Source organism: Oryctolagus cuniculus, chromosome 16 (assembly GCF_964237555.1).
Source record: "Oryctolagus cuniculus chromosome 16, mOryCun1.1, whole genome shotgun sequence".
Lineage (NCBI taxonomy): Eukaryota > Metazoa > Chordata > Mammalia > Lagomorpha > Leporidae > Oryctolagus > Oryctolagus cuniculus.
Genome location: NC_091447.1, coordinates 1968598 through 1993077, shown reverse-complemented (window position 1 = coordinate 1993077; position 24480 = coordinate 1968598).

Below are 24480 nucleotides of genomic sequence, written 5' to 3'. Positions count from 1 at the left end.
ACATCTACAGCCAACTCATACTTGGTCAAGGATCCAAAACCTATCCCTGGAGTAACAACAGTCTATTCAATAAATGGTGCTGGGAAAACTGGATTCCCACGTGCAGAAGCATGAAGCAAGACCCCTACCTTTCACCTTACACAAAAATTCACTCAACATGGATTAAAGACTTAAATCTACGACCTGACACCATCAAATTATTAGAGAGCATTGGAGAAACCTTGCAAGATATAGGTACCGGCAATGACTTCTTGGAAAACACCCCAGAATCACAGGCAGTCAAAGCCAAAATTAACATTTGGGATTACATCAAATTGAGAAGTTTCTGTACTGCAAAAGAAACAGTCAGGAAAGTGAAGAGGCAAATGACAGAATGGGATAATATATTTGCAAACTATGCAAAAGATAAAGGGTTGATAACCAGAATCTACAAAGAAATCAAGAAACTCCACAACAAAAGAAATAACCCACTTAAGAGATGGGCCAAGGACCTCAATAGACGTTTTTCAAAAGAGGAAATCCAAATGGCCAACAGACACATGAAAAAATTTCAGGGTCACTAGCAATCAGGGAAATGCATATCAAAACCACAATGAGGTTTTACCTCACCCCAGTTAGAATGGCTCACATTCAGAAATCTACCAACAACAGATGCTGGAGAGGATGTGGGGAAAAAGGGACACTAACCCACTGTTGGTGGGAATGCAAACTGGACACTATGAGAAACAGTGACTTGATCAGCCCTTGTCTTGACTGTCGATGAACAACTTAACACTTTATCCCTTTTAGTATTTTTTGTTCTACTTAATACTATTGGTTGAACTCTTTTATTAACACACAATTATTCTTAGGTGTTTAAATTTAACTGAAAAGTGATCCCTGTTAAATATAAGAGTGGGAATAAGAGAGGGAGGCAATATACAATTTGGGATATGCTCAATCAGACTTGCCCCAAACGGGAGAATTAGAAACCTGTCAGGGGATTCCAATTCAATCCCATCAAGGTGGCATGTACCAATGCCATCTCACTAGCCAAAGTGATCAGTTTCAGTTCACAATTGATCATAATGATAGGATTAAGTGTCAAATGGACCACATAAACAAGACTGGTGTCTGCTAATACTAACTGATACAATTAAAAAGGAGAGAACAATACAACATAGGAAGCGGGATTCATAGCAGACTCATAGAATGGCAGATGTCCTAAACAGCACTCTTGCCTCAGAATCAGCACTTAAGCCGTTCAGATCTGGCTGAACAGCCCATGAGAGTATTTCAGGCATGGAAAGCCAAGACACTCTGGCAACAACAACAAAAATATCCTAAATGAAAAATCTCTGCGAGTGAGATCACAGTGGAAAGAACGGGCCATTGAAGAAGGAGGTACCTTTCTCTGAAGGGAGGAGAGAACTTCGACTTTGACTATGACCTTGTCTAAATAAGATCAAAGTCGGCTCAAAAGGCTTCCATAGCCTTGGCAACTCATGACAAGAGCCTAGGGTGATTACTGACACCATAAACAAGAGTGTCAATTTGTTAAGTCAACAACAGGAATTACTGTGCGCTTACTCCCCATGTAGGATCTCTGTCTTTAATGTGTTGTCCAATGTGAATTAATGCTGTAACTAGTACTCAAACAGTACTTTATACTTTGTGTTTCTGTGTGGGTGCAAACTGTTGAAATCTTTACTTAATATATACTAAATTGATCTTCTGTATATAAAGAAAATTGAAAACGAATCTTGATGTGAATGGAATGGGAGAGGGAGCGGGAAATGGGAGGGTTGCGGGTGGGAGGAAAGTTATGGGAGGGGGGAATGCCAAGGGGGGGGAATGTATTTTGATCTCCACACTGGAATATTTCAGTGGAAGATATCTCTGGAGTCATAAAAATCAAGGGAGGTTCAATATGTGACTTGGTAGTGTTAAAAATTTAAATTACCTTAAGCAGATCAGAGACACTGTGTACATGAGTGATGGCAGCACAACTTTCAGAATTTTGAGTGAACTGATGATATCACAATGACAATATCAAGACAGACAGACACAGGCTCTCAGTACTAGGACTCGTTTAAATTAGAATATTAGAATTACAGGTAGATAGATAGCATGGATACATACATACACATATAGGTAGATAGTAAATTCAGATACATAACCAAAAAATTTATGTTAATGATATAAAATACATTGGTAGTACTATAAGTAAAGTTGAACAACCAGGTAGAATAATTGATTAATAAGCAGATATAAAGGTATTTGGTGAAAAGTGTCCAGAATAATAAAGTTTAAAATTATTTTTTAATTGAGTGTCTTAAATCACGAAGAGATAATTCCATTTTGCACAGTTTATTATAGCAAGTTCTAGAAATACATCATGGAAATTTTCATACATTGATGGTAAAAATCCAGAAAAGGTAAAAATGTTACATGGAATGGGAAAATGAATACATTGGCTTAATAGTCTGAACAACTTTAAACAAAAAACTTGCAAGAAGAACTTATAGAAATTTAATTTTGTGTAATTTAATATTCTGCAATTTTACTAAATGATTTTATGAGTTGTAATAGTGTCTTAGTGGAGTCTTTGGATACCTTATATATAGAATCATGTTGTCTACAAATAAAGTTGACTTCAATATTGTTTGACTATACAGAAAATGCCATGGCTGAGAAAGAACTTCTAAGGTCAATACCATTCACAATAGCTACAAAAATTAAATATCTCAATAAATTTAACCAACAGCATCAAATCTTGATGATGAAAATTATAAAACATTAAAGAAAAAGTAGAATATATTAAAAATGGAAAAAAATCTTCCATGTTCATGGATTAGAAGAATCAGTATCCTCAACATGTCCATAGTACCAAAAGCAATTACAGATTCAATAAGATACAAATCAATAACTTTCTTCTCAGGTATAGAAAAAATGATGTTGAGGTTCACATGGAAACACAGGAGACCCCAAATAGCTAAAGCAATATTATATAACAAAAACAAAGCTGGAGGCATCACATTGCCAGATTTCAAGACATACTACAGGCAATTACAATCAAAACAGCCTGGTAATGGCAGAACAGATGGGTAGACAAATGCAACACATTAGGAACTCCAGAAATCAATCCATGCATTTACAGTCAACTTGTCTTTGATAGAAATGCTGAAATTAATCCCTGAATCAAGTACAGTCTTTCAACAAATGGTAATGGGAAAAACGGGTCTCCAAGTGCAGAAGTATGAAGCAAAATCCCTAACTTACACCTTACACAAAAATCCACTGAAAATGGACCAAAGACCTAAATCTATGACCTGGCAACATCAAATTATTAGAGAACATTTGGGAAAATATGCATGACTTTGGCATAGGCAAAGATTTATTGAAAAAGACCTCAGAAGCATGGGCAATCAATGTCAAATTGACAATGAGATTACATCAAATTGAGAAGCTCTGTACTGCAAAAGAAACACTCAGCAAAATGCAGAGGCAACTAGCATAATGGGAGAAAATATTTCCAAACTATGCCACTAACAAAAGATTAACATCCAGAATATATATACAACTCTAGAAGTTCAACAACAACAAAAAAACCCCAAGTGATCCAGTTAAGAATTGGGCAAAGCAATTGAACAGACATTTTTCAAAAGAAGAAATCCAAATGGCCAACAGACATTGGACCACAGGCAATAAAGGAATGTATATAAAAACCACAATGAGGTTTCACCTCACTCCAGGTGGAAATGCTTTCATACAGAAATCAACAAACAATAAACGCTAGTAAGGATGTGGCAAAAATGTACCCTAATCTACTGCTGGTGGGAATGTAACCTGGTGCATCCACTATGGAAGGCAGAATGGAGATACTCCAGAAATCTGAATATAGACCTACCATATCATCCAGAAATCCCACTCTTGGGAATTTACCCAAAGTAAAGAAAATCAGCAAATAAAATATTTTTCTACATCCCAATGTTTATTTCAGCTCAATTCACAATAGCTAAGACAAGAATTTAACCAAAATGTCCATTACCTGAAGACTGGATAAAGAAATTATGAGATATGTACAGTTTGGAATATTGCATGGTGGTGAAAAAAGAAGTGCTGTCATTTGGAACAAAATTAGTGAAATAAATCAGTCTAAAAAATATAAATACCATATGTTTCTACTTGGTAACTGTTAGAGTACCTAAAAGGTAAAGATAACCTAGAGAAGTAAAATTCACACTTTGAGATGTGATGATTTTTAACAACTCTTGTATCAGTGGCTAAGGAACAGGTTTTTTCCCCTACTATTTGTACAATTCTTTAATTAGTGTAGGGTTAATCTTAGATGTATAAAGTTAATTGAAAATAGATCTTAATAAAATATAAGAATGTGACCAGGAGAGGGAGGAGGAAATGGTGGGAATGTGGGTAGGAGTGAGGGTAGTGTGGGAAGAATCACTATATTCCTAGTTTTGTATTCATGAAATCCATGAAGTTTTTCTATCTTAAATAAAAAAGAATAATTTTGAGCAAACTGATGATCTCACAATGAAAATGCCAACCAAGACTGTCACAGGTGCATAGTATTTCCACTGGCTTATTGAAATGTTAGTGATACACACAGGTTATAGTAACAGACTCAAAAAGAAAACAGAAATACAAGGAATGTGCATGTTCTGAAATAAGATTGCTGTGATTACTACAAGAAGAAAGAAGAGCTTTTAGGAAGAGACACAAAGGCTGGCGCCATGACCCACTTGGTTAATCCTCCACCTGTGGTGCCAGCATCCCATATGCATGCCAGCTCTAGTCCCAGATGCACGTCTACCAGTCTAGCTCTCTGCTGTGGCCCGGGAGGACAGTGGAGGATGGCCCAAGTGCTTCAGCCCTGCACCCTCATGGGAGACCAGGAAGAAGCCCCTGGCTCCTGGCTTCATATTGGCAGAGCGCGCCAGCCGTAGCGACCATTTGGGGGGTAAACCAATGGAAAGAAGACCTTTCTCGCTCTCTCTCTCTCTCTCTCTCTCTCTCTCACTATCTATATCTCTATCTGTCAAATAAAAAAACAGACATAGATAATTTTCAGAAAAATCGTTACATCACTATTAGAAAATATGAAAAAAATCTCAGAAACATAAATGACCATAGATATTTTTACATTATATTAAAGAGGAAATTAATATGTTTAGAATTATACTATAGAAGCTTTAAAACTGGAGGCAAATTTAGGGCTTCATAAACATCTAAAAAGAGTAGTATATATGTTACCTGGATAGAGTGAATGATCACAGCAGACTAACATCTCTAAGAAACTATGAAAATGACAGTTGCCAGGAAACCCACAGAATTTTGAATTGATAACTTCACAATTAAAAGACCAACCAAGATGTCCACAGTTTCATAGTGCTGGGTTGGCTTAGACTACGATACTGCAAATATGCACCTGTAATATATATCATAACAAAAATGTAAGAATTTAAAAAGGCATGCAGTTGTGAAAAAAGTTACTGCTATTACTGTAGGAAATTTGGTGGGAGAAAAAAGGGAAAGAGCAGATACAGACAAACTGGCTGAAAAGCAGACAATTAAAATTATATTATAAGTGAATATAAAAGAAAAAAATTCAATTGCTACAACAATCAAAGCTCATGTCACTCATTATAAAGTTAAAGATACTAGATGGCAGGTGCTGTGATGCAGTGAGTTTAGCCACCGGCTGAGATTCCCACATGCTATATTGGATGGAGTACCTGGGTTTAGTCCCATCTAGTCAGTACTACTGCTCTACCTTCCTACTAATGTATCTTAGAGGCACTAAGTACTTGGATTCCTGCCATCCATATGGGAGATTCAGGTGGGGTTCTGGCTGCTGGGTTTGAATTTACTCAGCCCCACTTGTTCTGGAAATTAGACAAGAAAACAAGTGGATGGAAGACTTCTCTTCATTTTCATCTCGCGCTCTCTCTCTCTCTTTTTTTTTTTTTTTTTTTTGACAGGCAGAGTTACTGAGAGAGAGAGGGACAGAGAGAAAGGTCTTCCTTCCGTTGGTTCACCCCACAAATGGCCACTACAGCTGGTGCACTGTGCCGATCTGAAGCCAGAAGCCAGGTGCTTCCTCCTGGTCTCCCATGCACGTGCAGGGCCCAAGCACTTGGTCCATCCTCCACTGCCTTCCTGGGCCATAGCAGAGAGCTGGACTGGAAGAGGAGCAACTGGGACAGAATCTGGCACCCCAACCAGGACTAGAACCTGGAGTATCAGCGCCACAGGTGGAGGATTAGCCTAGTGAGACACAGCACTGGCCATCTCTCTTTTTTATACTCTGTCCTTAAAATCCTCTTTTCATACTTTATTAGTTACCTCAGATCAAGGAAAATATATGGTATTTGTCTTTTGGGATTGGCTTATTTCACTAAGTATAAGGGTTTCCAGTTGCATGCATTTTGTAGCAAGAGACAGGATTTTTGTCCTTTTTTATGACTGAGTAATATTTCAGAGGATATATATTAACAGAGCACAAAATTGTAAAAATATGGGGCCAGTGCTCTGGCATAATGGGTAGTGCCATGGGCTATAGTGCCGGCACCCCATATGGGTACCTGTTGATGTCCCAGCTGTTCTTGTTATCCAGCTCTCTGATATGGCCTGGAAAAACAGTAGAAGTTGGCCCAAGTCCCTGGGCCCTGCACCTGTGTGGGACACCCAGAGGAAGCTTCTGGATCCTGGCTTTGCATCAGCCTAGCTCCAGCCATTGTGGCCATTTGGAGAGTGAACCAGCAGATGGACGATTGCCCTCTCCCTGTCCCTGTCCCTCTCCCTCCCCCTCCCCAACTGCCTCTCCCTCTGCCTTTCAAAGAAATAAATCTTAAAAAAATCATGTATATAGTGAAATTGACTTTTTTTTTAAACTTCTATTTAATGCATATAAATTTCCAAAGTACGACTTATAGATTACAATGGCTTCCCCCCCATACCGTCCCTCCCACCCACAACCCTCCCCTTTCCCACTCCCTCTCCCCTTCCATTCACATCAAGATTCATTTTCGATTATCTTAATATACAGAAGATCAGCTTAGTATACCTTAAGTAAGTATTTCAACAGTTTGCTCCCACACAGAAACATAAAGTGAAAAATAATAGATGATTTTTTTTAAATGATGATGAAATCAGATCAGACCTATTGTCATGTTTAATCCCAGTGAGAGTCAAGTTGGGAATTGATAATTTCTTTCTTTTTTTTTTTTTTTTTTTTTACAGAGGATCAGTTTAGTACGCATTAAGTAAGGATTTCAACAGTTTGCACCCCCATAGAAACACAAAGTGAAATATATTGTTTGAGTACTCGTTATAGCATTAAATCTCATTGTACAGCACATTAAGGATAGAGATCCTACATGAGGAGTAAGTGCACAGTGACTCCTGTTGTTGACTTTACCAATTGACACTCCTGTCTATGGCATCAGTAGTCTCCCTATGCTCCAGTCATGAGTTTCCAAGGCTATGGAAGCCCTCTGAGTTCTCCGATTCTTATCTTGTTTAGACAAGGTCATAGTCAAAGTGGAGGTTCTCTCCTCCCTTCAGAGAAAGGTACCTCCTTCTTTGAAGACCTGTTCTTTCCACTGGGATCTCACTCGCAGAGATCTTTTGCCAGAGTGTCTTGGCTTTCCATGCCTGAAATACTCTCATGGGCTTTTCAGCCAGATCCGAATGCCTTTAGGGCTGATTCTGAGGCCAGAGTGCTATTTAGGACATCTGCCATTCTATGAGTCTGCTGAGTATCTCACTTCCCATGTTGGATCACTCTCCCCTTTATTTACTCCATCGGTTAGCGTTAGCAGGTACTAGACTTGTCTATGTGCTCCCTTTGACTCTTAGTCCCTCCACCATGACCAACTGTGAACTGAAACTGATCACCTGGAACAGTGAGATGGCATTCGTACATGCCACCTCGATGGGATTGAATTGGAATCCCCTGGTATGCTTCCAACTCCACCACTTGGGGCAAGTCAGCCTGAGCATGTCCCAAATTATACATCTCTTCCCTCTCCCATTCCCACCACCATGTTCAACAGGGATCACATTTCAGTTAATTTTCAACACTTAAGAATAACTGTGCATCAATTACAGATCTAAACCAGTCATATTAAGTAGAACAGATAAAAAAACTACTAAGAGGGATAATGTATTAAGTTGTTCATTAACAGTCAGGGCTATGCTGTTCAAGCCACCATTTCCCATAGTGTCCACCTCACTCCAACAGGTTTCCCTCTTGGTGTTCAGTCAGTCGTCACCGATCAGGGAGAACATATGGTATTTGTCCCTTTGGGACTGGCTTATTTCACTCAGCATGATGTGTTCCAGATTCCTCCATTTTGTTGCAAATGACTGGATTTCGTTGTTTCTTACTGCGGTATAGTATTCTAAAGAGTGAAATTGACATTTTTTTCCATCCTAACAATCTCCAACTTTTTAATATTAGCATTTAGTTTATATACATCTATTATAATTATTCATAGATTTAGATTTAGAATTGACATTTTTCTATTTATTTTTCTCTCTTTCATTCTTTTTTTTTTAACTTTTATTTAATGAATATAAATTTCCAAAGTACAGCTTATGGAGTACAATGGCTTCCCCCCCATAACTTCCCTCCAACCTGCAACCCTCCCCTTATCCAATCCCTCCCCCCTTCCATTCAAATCAAGATTCATTTTCAATTCTTTTTATATACAGAAGATCAATTTAGCATATAGTAAGTAAAGATTTCAACAGTTTGCACCCACATAGAAACACAAAGTATAAAGTACTGTTTGAGTACTAGTTACAGCATTAATTCACATTGGACAACACATTAAAGACAAAGATCCTACATGAGGAGTAAGTGCAGAGTGACTCCTGTTGTTGACTTAACAAATTGACACTCTTGTTTATGGCATCAGTAATCACCCTAGGCTCTTGTCTTGAGCTGCCAAGGCTATGGAAGCCTTTTGAGTTCACCGACTCTGATCATATTTAGACAAGGCCATGGCCAAAGTGGAAGTTCTCTCCTCCCTTCAGAGAAAGGTACCTCCTTCTTTGATGACCCATTCTTTCCACTAGGATCTCACTTGCGGAGATCTTTCATGTAGGTTTTTTTTTTTTTTTCCCAGAGTGTCTTGGCTTTCCATGCCTAAAATACTATCATGGGCTTTTCAGCTGGATCCACATGCCTTTAAGGGCTGATTCTGAGGCCAGAATGCTGTTTAGGACATCTGCCATTCTATGGGTCTGCTGTGTATCTCACTTCCCATGTTGGATCATTCTCTCCCTTTTTGATTCTATCAGCTAGTATTTGCAGACACTATTCTTGTTTATGTGATCCCTTTGGTTCTTAGTCCTATCATTATGATCAATTGTGAACAGAAATTGATCACTTGGACTAATGAGATGGCATTGGTACATGCCACCTTGATGGGATTGAATTCGAATCCCCTGGTATGTTTCTAACTCTACCGTTTGAGATAAGTCAGCTTGAGTATGTCCTGAATTGCACATCTCTTCCCTCTCTTATTCCCACTCTTATATTTAACAGTGATCACTTTTCAGTTAAGTTTCAGCACTTAAGAAGAATTGTGTATTGATTACAGTATTCAACCAAAAGTATTAAGTAGAACAAACAAAAAAAATACTAAGAGGGATAACGTATTAAGTTGTTCATCAACAGTCAGGGCAAGGGCTGATCAAGTCACCGTTTCTCACAGTGTTCATTTCACTTTAACAGGTTTCCTTTTTGGTGCTCGGTTAGTTGTCACCTATCAAGGAGAACAAGTGGTATTTGTCCCTTTGGGACTGGCTTATTTCACTCAGCATAATGTTTTCCAAATTCCTAACAGGGATCACTTGATGTACAATGTAATACTTTATCCATGTTAGTATTTTTTTTGTTCTAGTACTATTGGTTGAATTCTGAAATTGACATTTTGAGAATTGATTATTATTTATTTATAGCCCTTGTTTCTACTGTTGTGGAACAGTCTATTTTCTCACCCTTCTCCTTCCCCTTCTTCCTATTTGTTGAATTCTTTACTTAGTGGAAGGTTAATCTTATGATTATAAAATAAACTGAAAGTATGTCATTGTAAAAATTAAAAGAATAAGAAAGGAATGAGAAGAGAGGGTGGGAATATAAGCAGGATAGAGGGGTATGATGGGAATTATAACTATGCTCCTAAATGTGTATAAATGAAATACATGAAATTTCCTCACCATATAAAAATAAAATATTTTTAAAAATCTCAATAATATTTTTTTAAAAAACTGAAATTTCCATTATCTGGAGTATGCATATACTTTCAAAATTAGAAGGTAAATTTAAAGCCTCATATAAATCAACAAAATTTGCAAAATATGTTATCTGGAAAGAGTGACTGGCTAGGTCTTGCCTCAACTTTCTCTGAACAACTGTGTTCATAAAAGTTACAAGGAAGAATTACATAATTTCGCAGTGGTTATGACATATATGAGGAAAAATCCAACATAGATGCCTACAGCTTCACAGTGCTAGGATTAGCTTAAGTTAGATACTGATGATACACAAATGTGGTGGTTACAATTTCAAAGGCAGAAACAAAATGTTAACTGCATGCCAATGCTAATGAGATATATACTGTGATTATTATGAGGAAAAAATAAGTGATTTATTAAAAGCAATGGTGGAGTAGCAAACCAGTTTCAGAGAAAATATGAAAAATAGTCAATTATAATTACATTAACATGAGAGAAAAATGAAATATTGTCTAGGAAACATAAATCAAGGATATGTTATGAAATCAAGGACATGGTACTACAGTGAGCAGAAATTAATAATTTGGATGGACTTATAGTGGTATTAAACAGATACATAAGAGATGTTAGTGTAAAATAGGCCAAGAGAAGTACAATAAAAAATAAAAATAAGAAAAGGATACAGAAAAGGTAAACCAAAAATCTTATAACTTACCACGATATTCTTAAAGATTAGTATATTTTAAACTATTCTATTGAAATTTTCAAAAATCAAAGATAATTGAAGATTCCAAAAATAATCAAATAAGATAAAAATTCTTTATGTGCAAATAATGATCTGATGAGCCTAGGATGTATCTGAAAATCTGTGTATAGGATGTTTGTAATGAAACATTTTAAGTTGATAATATCATAATGAAAATTACCATCAAGATGGCCATGCATTGATAGTGCAAGGATGGCCTAAAATGCAGTGGTAAAAAGATATACATGTGTTTGCTATAAACTCAAATACAAAAACAAAGAAGCAATGTGGATGTTATGTAATAAAATATATTAAGATTATGATGAGAAAAACTGAGTATGTATAATACAAAAATAGTGACATATAGATATCAAGCTGGTGCCATGGCTCACTTGGCTAATCCTCCGCCTGTGGCACCGGCACACTGGGTTCTAGTCCCGTTTGGGGCACTGAATTCCATCCCAGTTTCTCCTCTTCCAGTCTAGCTCCCTGCTGTGGCCTTGGAAGGCAGTGGAGGATGGCCCAAGTGCTTGGGCCCTGCACCCGCATGGCAGACCAGGAGGAAGCACCTGGCTCCTGGCTTCAGATTGGCGCAGCGTACCAGCCATAGCAGCCATTTGGGGGGTAAACCAACAGAAGGAAGACCTTTCTCTCTCTCTCTCTCTATCTATATCTCACAACAACCACAAGAATCAGTTTTCATCCACATTTTATGTATGTGAACTTCAGGCTTAAAGACATTACAGTGGTAGCCAATATCATACAACTCAAAGCCTAGAACTCTCACAGGCTGGATTCAGTCAGTCCATTTGATTGCATAGCTCACACACATCATCATCCACTCCTCCCTTAAAGAAGACATCAATACAGGATTTTTCATTTCCTTATGTTGCTATGGTATCACCTGCTGAAATATTTATCTGTCTGGTCAACGATGCAGGGAACAGTGACAAAAACGGAAAGTTTATAACATGCAGAAACATTCAACTTTGCATGCAATTAATAGCCTGGACTAATGCAAATGCTGGTTTGACCAAAACTGACTGCTTCTGAGCAATGAAATCTTGGTTACACTCTAAAGTTCTGGGTCTCTGGCCCTGGGAAACACTGGAGGAAAGGAAAGTATTTCTGTTCTCATGGGCACTACCCAGTTGACACATAAATCTGATACAAATTGTTTTTATTAGATTATTGGAACATATATTACCGACTACTTCACACAAACACAAGCCCACATACAAACACATACTAAATATAAAAAGGTCACTGAGGAAAAGATGATTAGTCTCAGAGCTGAACCTCTAAGGATGAGATGAACAGATTTTGGTTAAATACAAGTTTATTTTGAAGGCAAAAGGACTGCACAGTGGCATAAGGAAGGTTAAGCAACTTTGGACAGCAGTTAATCCTCTGCCCTCTGTAACTTTTCTTTCCTTTACATTTTCGTGGTTTGAGCTGCCAGCCATAAATACCTCACAAGTTGTCATGGATTAGAGATTTGTGTAAGTCCTCAGAAAACCATAAGGCATTGTATAAGCATTTCTCAAATAGTTCTCTACTCAGTACTGAGATGCCTGAGATGCAATAAGTGTCCTGAGGGGGGAATAATAGATTCCACATGCTGGCCCTCCCCCTTCTGCCCTTGTCTGAGCCTCATAAGCTTTACTATGTATAAAATTGTTCAGCATTTTCTTTTTTTTTTAATTTTTTTTTAAAATTTTTTTGACAGGCAGAGTGGACAGTGAGAGAGAGAGACAGAGACAAAGGTCTTCCTTTTGCCGTTGGTTCACCCTCAAATGGCTGCCGCGGCCGGCGCGCTACGGCCGGTGTACCGCGCTGATCCGATGGCAGGAGCCAGGAGCCAGGTGCTTTTCCTGGTCTCCCATGGGGTGCAGGGCCCAAGCACCTAGGCCATCCTCCACTGCACTCCCTTGCCACAGCAGAGAGCTGGCCTGGAAGAGGGGCAACCGGGACAGAATCCGGCGCCCCAACAGGGACTAGAATCCGGTGTGCCGGCGCCGCTAGGCGGAGGATTAGCCTAGTGAGCCGCGGCGCCGGCCTGTTCAGCATTTTCTAAACTGGTGATTCTGAGTCTCTTTCAATGAATATCACCCTATATTATTTTGATGAGTTTAGGATTCTCCAGAATATGACTTTGGGAAAAATGAACTACGCAAATAACAGTACTACCGAATGCAGGTTACCTGAAAGTGACATAATCCTAGCCACCCATGGTCTTCCTGTCTCACATATTATAACTGTTTCTACTGCATGAAGGTGCTGGATTAGTATTATACCTTCTACCTCAATGTGTGTACCAATTAATATTTATATGAGTCATTAGTATAGTTGCCATAGTAAAAATGGCTAACATTGCCTGGAGCTCTACACTCTGCCAGACACTGTTTTCTGTATGCACATGGATGACTGCATAAAAATGTCCAGACATCTGGCCAAAGGGCAATGTCACTTCCACCAGTAGAGACCCCACTCCCTTCCTCCACTCATATCCACCAACTAGGAAGTTAGTACCAGAGAGTGTTTGTGGAAATTCTTTTTTAAAACTTTGCTGATGGGGCCGGCGTTGTGGCATAGTAGGTGAAGCCACCACCTGCAGTGCCAGCATCCCATATGGGCACTGGTTCAAGACCTGGCTGCTCCACTTCGACCCAGCTGTCTTCTATGGCCTAGGAAAGCAGTAGAATATGGCTCAAGTCCTTGGGCCCCTGCACCTGCATGGGAGACCCGGAAGAAGCTCCTGGCTCCTGGCTCCTGGATTCAGATTGGCGAAGCTCTGGCCATTGCAGCCAACTGGGGAGTGAACCATCGGATGGAAGACCTCTTTCTCTCTCTCTGCCTCTCCTCTCTCTGTGTAACTCTGACTTTCAAATAAATAAATAAATCTTAAAAAAAACTTCGCTGATGGTGATGCATTTCCTGAGATATGTTTTTTTTTTTTAATTTATTTGAAAGGGAGAGGGAAAAAGGGAGGGAGGGAGGCAAGGAGAGGCAGGCTGAAGCCAGGAGCCAGGAACTTCATCCAAGCCTCCCACATAGATGCAGGGGCCTAACCACTTGTGCTGTCCTCTGCTGCTTTCACAGGTTCATCAACAGGGAGCTGGATCAGAAGTGGATCAGCTGGGACTCGAACTGGCATGCAAATGGGATGCTGGTATTGCAGGTAATGGCTTAACCTGCTACCCTACAATGCCAGCCCCTGCCCTTGGTAATCCTGATTCATTAGATTCTCCAGATCCTAATGGTAGGAGAGGCCTCTGACAAAGAAGACTTTGGCAGTTACCTAGGTATGTTGACTTCTAGATGACACCCTAAAAACTCAAAGCTGGCTTTGCCTTTCAGACTTTACTCACTCACTCACACACACACACACACACACACACATAGTTCCCTACCACAGCCTACATCCAGCACAGTCAGGTTTCCATCAGTGGACCATCAATCTGCTATGTTGGACAACCAGCAGTTGAGGCCAACAGAATAGAAGCAATATATAGGAAGACCTTGCGTTCTGACTTCAACGTTGGTGTTTTGTGGTACACACCTGCCAGACCCTAATACACGGATGGGCAGAAAGTATCTAGAAGTGTGTGCAGAGTTCTGGTTTTGTCCTCTTCCTACCCACAACACACAGTTGCATGTGAACTAGTATTTTTATATGCTTCTGCCTGTTCTCCAACCTTCCTGACGCGAACAGACAGGGTGTAAATAGATTGAGTCATTTTTAATTTTAAAAGACAGAAAGCTGAAAGATTCTTTTAAACAGGGCAGAGAGATAATGTGTCTGGATGTTTCTTACATATTTCTTCCAGAACCCAGGACACAGCCAGTGCCACCAAGAGCAGATGTTATAATACCCCATTACAGACAAAAACAAGGTTTCTCATCCACTAGTAATATTCTTTGAGACTTCAGGAGTTACTTTGATTTGTTACACTCAGTTGCATCACCACCACCACCACAAGCTATTGAGGAGGGGAACACAGTGAATAGCAGCAAAATGACAGGTGAAGGTGTAAGAATTGTAGTTAGATAGAATCATGAGGTTAGAAAGAATCGTGCCAAATATAAGACCTTGTTAAAACTAAAGCACATAGCCTTGGCAACTCATGACAAGAGCCTAGGGTGATTACTGATGCCATAAACAAGAGTGTCAATTTGTTAAGTCAACAACAGAAGTCACTGTGCTCTTACTTCTCATTTAGGATCTCTGTCCTTAATGCGCTTTACAGTGTGATTTAATGCTATAACTAGTACTCAACAGTATTTTTCACTTTGTGTTTCTGTGTGGGTGCAAACTGTTGAAATCTTTACTTACTATATGCTAAACTGATCTTCTGTATATAAAAAGAATTGAAAATGAATTTTGATGTGAATGGAAGGGGGCAGGGAGAGGGAAAGGGGAGGGTTGCAGGTGGGAGGGAAGTTATGGGGGGGAGCCATTGTAATCCGTAAGCTGTACTTTGGAAATTTATATTCATTAAATAAAAGTTAAATAAAATAAAATAAAACTAAAGCACAGCCAAAAAATAAACTTGTCTTTTTCAACTTAATGCCATTGCACTATAAACAGAAACCAAAAGAGAGACAACATGTAGACTGTAATAAAGTTGATCCTTCAACTGATTCTGGGAGCTAGATCTGATAGTTGCTGTTTTGCAGAATAGTCTAAGGCTCAGAGACGCAGGACACAGCTTGGGCTTTTGCTGAATTCTGTTTGCTTCTGACCTACACAGCTTCTCACTCTCCACTATGTTGACCTCCCTACCACCTGGCCTCCCTACTGCAGTTAATTTATTTATTAAAACTCCAAGCAACAGAGGAAAACACTTTAGAATTAAAGGCAGGTTATTACAGGTGTGGTTATGCATTTTCCCAAATATTATCCACAAGTGAAAAATAAAGATAAAACATGAGCAAATCAACAGCAAAAGCAAACCAATACCTATTAGCCTACCCACAAAGTCATAAAAGCCCATTTAAAAATAAAGAGCAAAAGTCTGGAAACAGCATTCTGAATCTGACCCTTCTTTTTTCCTTCTTATGCAACCAACAATATCTCTCACTCAAGCATCTACATACTTGCTTCTCTGTTTTTCTGAGCTCTAACACCTATCTACCTGCCTGCTTCCTTAACCAGCAATCATGTAACTCTCAATATAACTCCTGGAGATTGATTTAAATGTACCTCTCTGTGTGTGGGCAGCTGTGAGCCTAGGTAATTCAGGGTGTCATTTTATGGCCAGATGAGGTAACCTGCTTAACAGAGTAGCTACTATATTAATTTTTTAGTGCTCCCTAAAGAAGTACCACAAGTTGAGCTGCTTTAAACCACAGGAATGTATTGTCTCATAGCTGTGGAGGCCAGCCCTGCAAAATCAGTCTGAGCACCCTTCTGAGGCCTCTGAGGGAGAATCTATTCCATGTCTTTCCCCAAGCTTCCGATATCTTTTCGGAGTACCCAATTTATTTTTTAAAGATTTATTTTATTTATTTGAAAGCAGAGTTAAACAGAGAGGTAGAGAGAGAGAGAGAGGTCTCCCATCTGCTATTTCACTCCCCAGATGGCTACAATGGCCGGAGCTGCGCAGATCTGAAGCCAGGAGCCAAGAAGTTCTTCATGGTCTCCCACGTGGGTACAGGGGCCCAAGGACTTGGGCCACACTTCATTGCTATTCCAGGCCATAACAGAGCTGGATCAGAAGAGGAGCAGCTGGGACTAGAACTGGCACCCATATGGGATGGCGCTGCCTCAGGCCAGGGCTTTAACCCTCTGTGCCACAATGCCAGCCCTCAGGGTATACAACTTAACACCAGCAACTAATGCATGCCAGGTATGAGGGCTGTGCCATTTCATTTGGTCCTATACACGTTTATGAAATTTATCAATGACTATCTACCCTGGCAGCACATAGAAATGTTATAATGATTTTGTTTTAACTTATTCATGCCTAGTCCCACTAATTAGGTTAAGGCACTGCCTGTGATGTTGGATCCCATATGTGTGCTGGTACAGGTTCTGGCTGCTCCACTTCCTTTTTAAGATTCATTTAGTTAGAGAGAGAGAGAGAGAGAGAGAGAGAGAGAGAGAAGTGAGAGAGAGAGAAGAGAGAGGTCTTCTATCAGCTGGTTCACTCACAAAATATCCACAGTGGTCAGAGTTGGGCCTAGCCAAAACCTGTAGCCAGGATATTCTTTCCAGTCTCTCACATGGGTCCCTGGGCCCAAACATTTGGGCCATCTTCCATTGCTTTCTCAGGCCATTAGCAAGGATCTGGACTGGAAGTGGGGTGTCTGCATTGGATGCCAGTGCTGCAGACAGAGGATTAACTTATACCACGGTGCCAACCCCTATCATTTTCTGTTCCATTTCCCTGTTACTGGCCTGGGAAAAACAGTAGATATTCTGAGTGCTCAATCCCATGCCATGCATGTGAGAAATCTGGATGAAGCTCCTGGCACTTGGCCTCAGCTTGGCCCAGCGCAGGGTTCAGCCATCTGGAGATGACCCAGAGGATGGACGATCTTTCTGACCTCCCTATTTACAACATTTTCAAATTAAAGAAACTATTTTAAAAAAATAAAATATATGCAATATACCAATGCCTACATACCTGTTGAATTCTATTAAAGTTGCTAATGGAATATTTAAACTGGAGACTCCCACAGAGACTTTCTTGTCTGAATTCTTGTCCAAAGAAGGTGTGCACCCTCATTTTCAGCATCCCTGAGAGATGTTCTTTCAAGTTATCCAAGAACTTTTCCTTTGCATTCATATCCCTAGACCCATTTTCCTTTGATGGACAGCAGTAGTTGCTAAAGTCTTTGCTTGGGGCCAGTATTGGGACACAACAGGTTCAGCTACCACCTATGATGCCTGCTTCCCCTATCAGAGCATCACTTTAAGTTCTAGCTGCTCCATTTCCAATTCTGTTCCTCATTAATGTTCCTGTGAAAGCAGTAAATGGTAACCCAAGATGCTGGGCCCTGCAACCCATATCGGAGATCTACTTGGAGTTCCAGGATCTTAGTTTTGGTCTGGCCATCTCAAGACATTATAGCCATTTGGGGAGTGAACCAGCAGATGAAACATCTCTACCTCTCTGTCTCTCCTTCTTTGTCACTCTGCCTTTCAAATGAACAAGAAAATCTTTTTTAAAATGCAATCCTTTCTTATTCAGATTTCTCAAAGTAAAGTCTGTGGACCATTTGTATTAGAATGATCTTTGGAGCTTGTTATAGGCACAGATCCCTGAACCCCACTCCAGGCACACTGAGTCAGGATTTAGAGCAAAGCAGGAAATCATAGTTTGCATTGCTCACAGGTTTCCCAGAGGACGCTAATCTGTAGCTGAAGATGAGAGATACTAAGGGCTTCAGGAGGTTCTCTATGGATAACTCAGTTCCATCTTCCTAACCACACAGTAAGCAAAGGTACCTCCTTTTTTGATGACCCATTCTTTCCACTGGGATCTCTCTCGCAGAGATCTTTCATTTAGGGTTTTTTTTTCCCCCAGAGTGTCTTGGCTTTCCATGCCTGAAATACTATCATGGGCTTTTCAGCCAGATCCGCATGCCTTAAGGGCTGATTCTGAGGCCAGAATGCTGTTTAGGACATCTGCCATTCTATGAGTCTGCTGTGTATCTCACTTCCCATGTTGGATCATTCTCTCCCTTTTTTATTCTATCAGCTAGTATTTGCAGACACTATTCTTGTTTATGTGATCCCTTTGGTTCTTAGTCCTATCATTATGATCAATTGTGAACAGAAATTGATCATTGGGACTAGTGAGATGGCAATGTTACATGCCACCTTGATGTGATTGAATTCGAATATCCTGGTATGTTTCTAACTCTACCGTTTGAGGTAAGTCAGCTTGAGCATGTCCCGAATTGCACATCTCTTCCCTCTCTTATTCCCACTCTTATATTTAACAGTGATCATTTTTCAGTTAAGTTTCAGCACTTAAGAAGAATTGTGTATTGATTACAGTATTCAACCAAAAGTATTAAGTAGAACAAACAAAAAAAGTACTAAGAGGGATAACATATCAAGTTGCTCATCAACAGTCAGGGTGAGGGCTGATCAAGTCACCTTTTCTCACAGTGTTCATTTCACTTTAACAGGTTTCCTTTTTGGTGCTCAGTTAGTTGTCACCTATCAAGGAGAACAAGTGGTATTTGTCTCTTTGGGATTGGCTTATTTCACTCAGCATAATGTTTTCCAAATTCCTAACAGGGATCACTTTTCAGTTAAAATTTAAACACCTAAGAATAATTGTGTGTTAATTATAGAGTTCAACCAATGGTACCAGAACAAAAAAAAATACTAAAATGGATAAAGTATTACATTGTACATCAACCGTCAGGGCAAGAGCTGATCAAGTCACTGTTTCTCATAGTGTCCATTTCATTTCAACAAGTTTCCCCTTTGGTGCTCAGTTAGTTGTCGCCGATCAGGGAGAACATATGATATTTGTCCCTCTGGGACTGGCTTAATTCACTCAGCATGATGTTTTCCAAATTCCTCCATCTTGTTGCAAATGACTGGGTTTCGTTGTTTTTGACTGCTGTATAGTATTCTATAGAGTACATGTCCCATAATTTCTTTATCCAGTCTACTGTTGAAGGGCATTTGGGTTGGTTCCAGGTCTTAGCTATTGTGAATTGAGCTGAAATAAACATTAAGGTGCAGACAGCTTGTTTGTTTGCCAATTTCATTTCCTTTGGGTAAATTCCAAGGAGTGGGATGGCTGGGTTGAATGGTAGGGTTATATTCAGGTTTCTGAGGAATCTCCAGACTGACTTCCATAGTGGCTTGACCAGTTTGCATTCCCACCAACAGTGGGTTAGTGTCCCTTTTTCCCCACATCCTCGCCAGCATCTGTTGTTGGTAGATTTCTGAATGTGAGCCATTCTAACTGGGGTGAGGTGAAACCTCATTGTGGTTTTGATTTGCATTTCCCTGATGGCTAGTGATCTTGAACATATTTTCATGTGTCTGTTGGCCATTTGGATTTCCTCTTTTGAAAAATGTCTATTGAGGTCCTTGGCCCATCTCTTAAGTGGGTTGTTTGTTTACATGGAAAATGGCAGGGTCAAGTCATTACTTATTATTAGTGAACTTGAATGTGTATGCCTCAATTATCCAATTCAAATATACAGACTGGCTGCTTGGACTGAAAAACATGACCCATCTGTTTGCTGCTTACAAGAAATACATCTCACCAACAAAGACACATGCAAACCAGAAGTACTGAATGGATGGAAAAACATAGTCCATACAAACAGAAACCAAAAAAGAATTGGTGTTGCAATCCTAATACCACTACACATTAACCTAACAACTCTTAAAAGAGATGAAGAAGGGAACTATGTAATGATTAAGGGATCAATCCACCAGGAAGTTGTGACTATAATAAATGTATATGTACCCAAATACAGGGTTCCTAGTTACTTAAAAGTGTTAACAGACCTAAAAGTAGATATAGTCTCCAATACAATAGTAATTAGAGACTTCAATACCTCCCTCTTACCAATAGACAGATCAGCCAGACAGAAAATCAACCAAAAACAACAGCTAATCAACACTATAGACCAAATGAACTTAACAGACATCTACATAACCTTTCACCTCACAGAGGCAGAATATACATCTTTTCATCAGTACATGGATCATTCTCTAGGATAGATCATATGCTAGTCCACAAAGCAAGTCTCAGCAAATTCAAAAGAATCAAAATCATCCCATACACCACTTCACACCACAATGGAATGAAGCTATAAATCAACAACTCAAGATTCTCTAAAATGGATAAGCAATTGGAGACTGAACAACATGATCCTGAAAGAAGAATGTGTATAGAAGAAATCACTAGGCTAATCCTCCGCCTTGCGGCGCAGGCACACTGGGTTCTAGTCCTGGTCGGGGCACCAGATTCTGTCCCAGTTGCCCCTCTTCCAGGCCAGCTCTCTGCTGTGGCCCGGGAGTGCAGTGGAGGATGGCCCAAGTGCTTGGGCCCTGCACCCGCATGGGAGACCAGGGGAAGCACCTGGCTCCTGCCATCAGATCAGCACGGTGCGCCAGCCGCAGCGCACCGGCTATGGCGGCCAATGGAAGGTGAACCAATGGCAAAAAGAAGACCTTTCTCTCTGTCTCTCTCTCTCTCACTGTCCACTCTGCCTGTCAAAAAAAAAATCAAAAATTTCTGGAAACAAATGAAGATGACAATACATCTTATCAAAACCTATTGGATACAGCAAAGCAGTGTGGAGGGAAGTTCATAGCAATCAGGGTCTACACGTAGAAATTGGAAAGGTACCAAGTAAATGAGCTATCAATGCAACTCAAGGACCTAGAAAATCAAAACCCAAACCCACACTAGTAGGAATAAAGAAATAATTAAAATGATGAAATAAACAAAGTTGAAATACAGGGCCTGTGCTATGACACAGCCGGTAAAGCTGCTGCCTGCAGTGCTGGCATCCCATATGGGTGTCCATTTGAGCCCTGGCTGCTCCACTTCTGATCCAGCTCTCTGCTATGATCTGGAAAAGCGGTAGAAGATGGCCCAAAACCTTGGTCCCCAGCATTCACATGGGAGACTCAGAAGCTCCTGGTACCTGGCTTCAGATTGGTGCAGTTCCGGCCACTGCAGCCAATTGGGGAGTATACCAGCAGATGGAAGATCTCTCTCTCTCTCTCTCTCTCTCTCTCTCTCTCTCTCTCTCTGCCTCTGCCTCTCCTTCTCTCTGTGTATAACTCTGACTTTCAACTAAATAATTAAATCTTTAAAAAACTTAAAACATAAAAAATTCAGAAAATTAGTGAAATGAAAAAGCTGGTATTTTTGAAAAAATAAACAAAATTCACACACCATTGCTTCAAATAACCAAACCCCCCCCACCAAAAAAAGAAGACCAAAATAAGTAAAATCAGAATTGAAAAAGAAAATTTAACAAAAGAAACAACAGAAATAAAAAGAATCATTAGAAATTATTACAAAGAGCTGTATGCCAACAAACCAGAAAACCTAGGGTAAATGGAAAAATTCCTAGAAAGAGAAAATCTACCAAAAGTAAGCCATGAAGATACAGAAAACCTAGCCAGACCAATAACCAATTTGGAGATTGAATCAGTAAAAAATACCCTTGCAACAAAGAAAACCCCAGGATGAGATGGTTTCACTGCTGAATTCTACCAGACATTTAAAGAACTAACTTCAGTTTTTCTCAAGTTATTCAAAATATTTGAAAGGAAGGGAATCTTCTCAAATTCTTTCTATGAAGTCAGAATTCCTAAAGCAGAAAAAGATGCAACAGAGAAAGAATACTACAGATCAATTTCCCTGATAAACATAGATGCGAAAATCTTCAATAAAATTCTAGCCAATTGAATCCAACAACACATCAGAAAGATCATTCACCTGAACCAAGTGGGATTTATCCCTGACAGGCAGGGATGGTTCAACATTCACAATCAATGAATGTGATACATCACAATAACAAACTAAATAAAGAACAAAAGCCATATGATCATCTAACTAGATGCAGAGAAAGCATTTGATAAAATACAACACCCTTGCATGATGAAAAGTCAAAGCAAATCAAGGTTTCTCATAGCGTTCATTTCACTTTAACAGGTTTCCTTTTTGGTGCTTGGTTAGTTGTCACCGATCAGGGAGAACATACGATATTTGTCCCTTTGGGACTGGCTTATTTCACTCAACATAATGTTTTCCAAATTCCTAACAGGGATCACTTTTCAGTTGAAATTTAAACATCAAAGAATAATTGTGTGTTAATTACAGAGTTCAATCAATAGTACTAGAACAAAAAAAAATACTAAAAGGGATAAAGTATTACATTGTACATCAACAGTCAGGACAAGAGCTGATCAAGTCACTATTTCACATAGTGTCCATTTTAGTTCAACAGGTTTCCCCTTTGGTGCTCAGTTGTCGCCAATCAGGGAGACCATATAGTATTTGTCCCTTTGGGACTGGCTTAGTTCACTCAGTATGATGTTTTCCAGATTCCTCCATCTTGTTGCAAATGACTGGGTTTCATTGTTTTTTACTGCTGTAAAGTATTCTAGAGTACATGTCCCATAATTTCTTTATCCAGTCTACTGTTGAAGGGCATTTGGGTTGGTTCCAGGTCTTAGCTATTGTGGATTGAGCTGAAATAAACATTAAGGTGCAGACAGCTTGTTTGTTTGCCAATTTCATTTCCTTTGGGTAAATTCCAAGGAGTGGGATGGCTGGGTTGAATGGTAGGGTTATATTCAGGTTTCTGAGGAATCTCCAGACTGACTTCCATAATGGCTTGACCAGTTTGCATTCCCACCAACAGTGGGTTAGTGTCCTTTTTCCCCACATCCTTGCCAGCATCTGTTGTTGGTAGATTTCTGAATGTGAGCCATTCTAACTGGGGTGAGGTGAAACCTCATTGTGGTTTTGATTTGCATTTCCCTGATGGCTAGTGATCTTGAACATTTTTTCATGTGTCTGTTGACCATTTGGATTTCCTCTTTTGAAAAATGTCTATTGAGGTCCTTGGCCCATCTCTTAAGGGGGTTGTTTGTTTTGATGTTTTGGAGTTTCTTGATCTCACTGTAGATTCTGGTTATCAACCCTTTATCTTTTGCATAGTTTGCAAATATTTTTCCCATTATGTCAGTTGCCTCTTCACTTTCCTGACTGTTTCTTTTGCAGTACAGAAACTTCTCAATTTGATGCAATCCCAAATGTTAATTTTGGCTTTGACTGCCTTTGCCACTGGTTTATTTTCCAAGAAGTCTTTACCAGTACCTATATCTTGCAGGGTTTCTCCAATGCTCTCTAATAATTTAATCGTGTCGGGTCCTAGATTTATGTCTTTAATCCATGTTGATTGAATTTTTGTGTAAGGTGAAAGGTAGGGGTCTTGGTTCATGCTTCTGCACGTGGAAATACAGTTTTCCCAGCACCATTTATTGAATAGACTGTCTTACTCCAGGGACTGGTTTTGGATCCTTGATCAAATATAAGTTGTCTTGATCAGCCCTTACTCTGACTGTTGATGAACAACTTAATACGTTATCCCTCTTAGTATTTTTTTTGTTTTGAAAGGAGCCAAGAGCCACCATAAAAAAATGGGGCTCTTGAGACAAACCGTTCCAGAGACGGCCTTGGGAAATGGGGAGTAAACCGGTTCACAGAGAAAGCAGTCAGCTACTAACCAGAGATACACAGAACACCTGCCTTGTAGATAAGCCCCTTCCCTACGCTTGCTCAAGGTTAACAAAGAAAGCTGCAAGGCACGTAGCAACCTATTCCTCTCTCCTAGAGACCCCCTCCCCTAATGTATCCCTTTGACCTAGTACTTTTCCACCGACATTACCACTTTTAGACTGCCATACAAGGCCTGCTACTGAAAATTATCCAATGAACTTACGCCAGCCTATAATATGTTAATTTTGTGGTTTT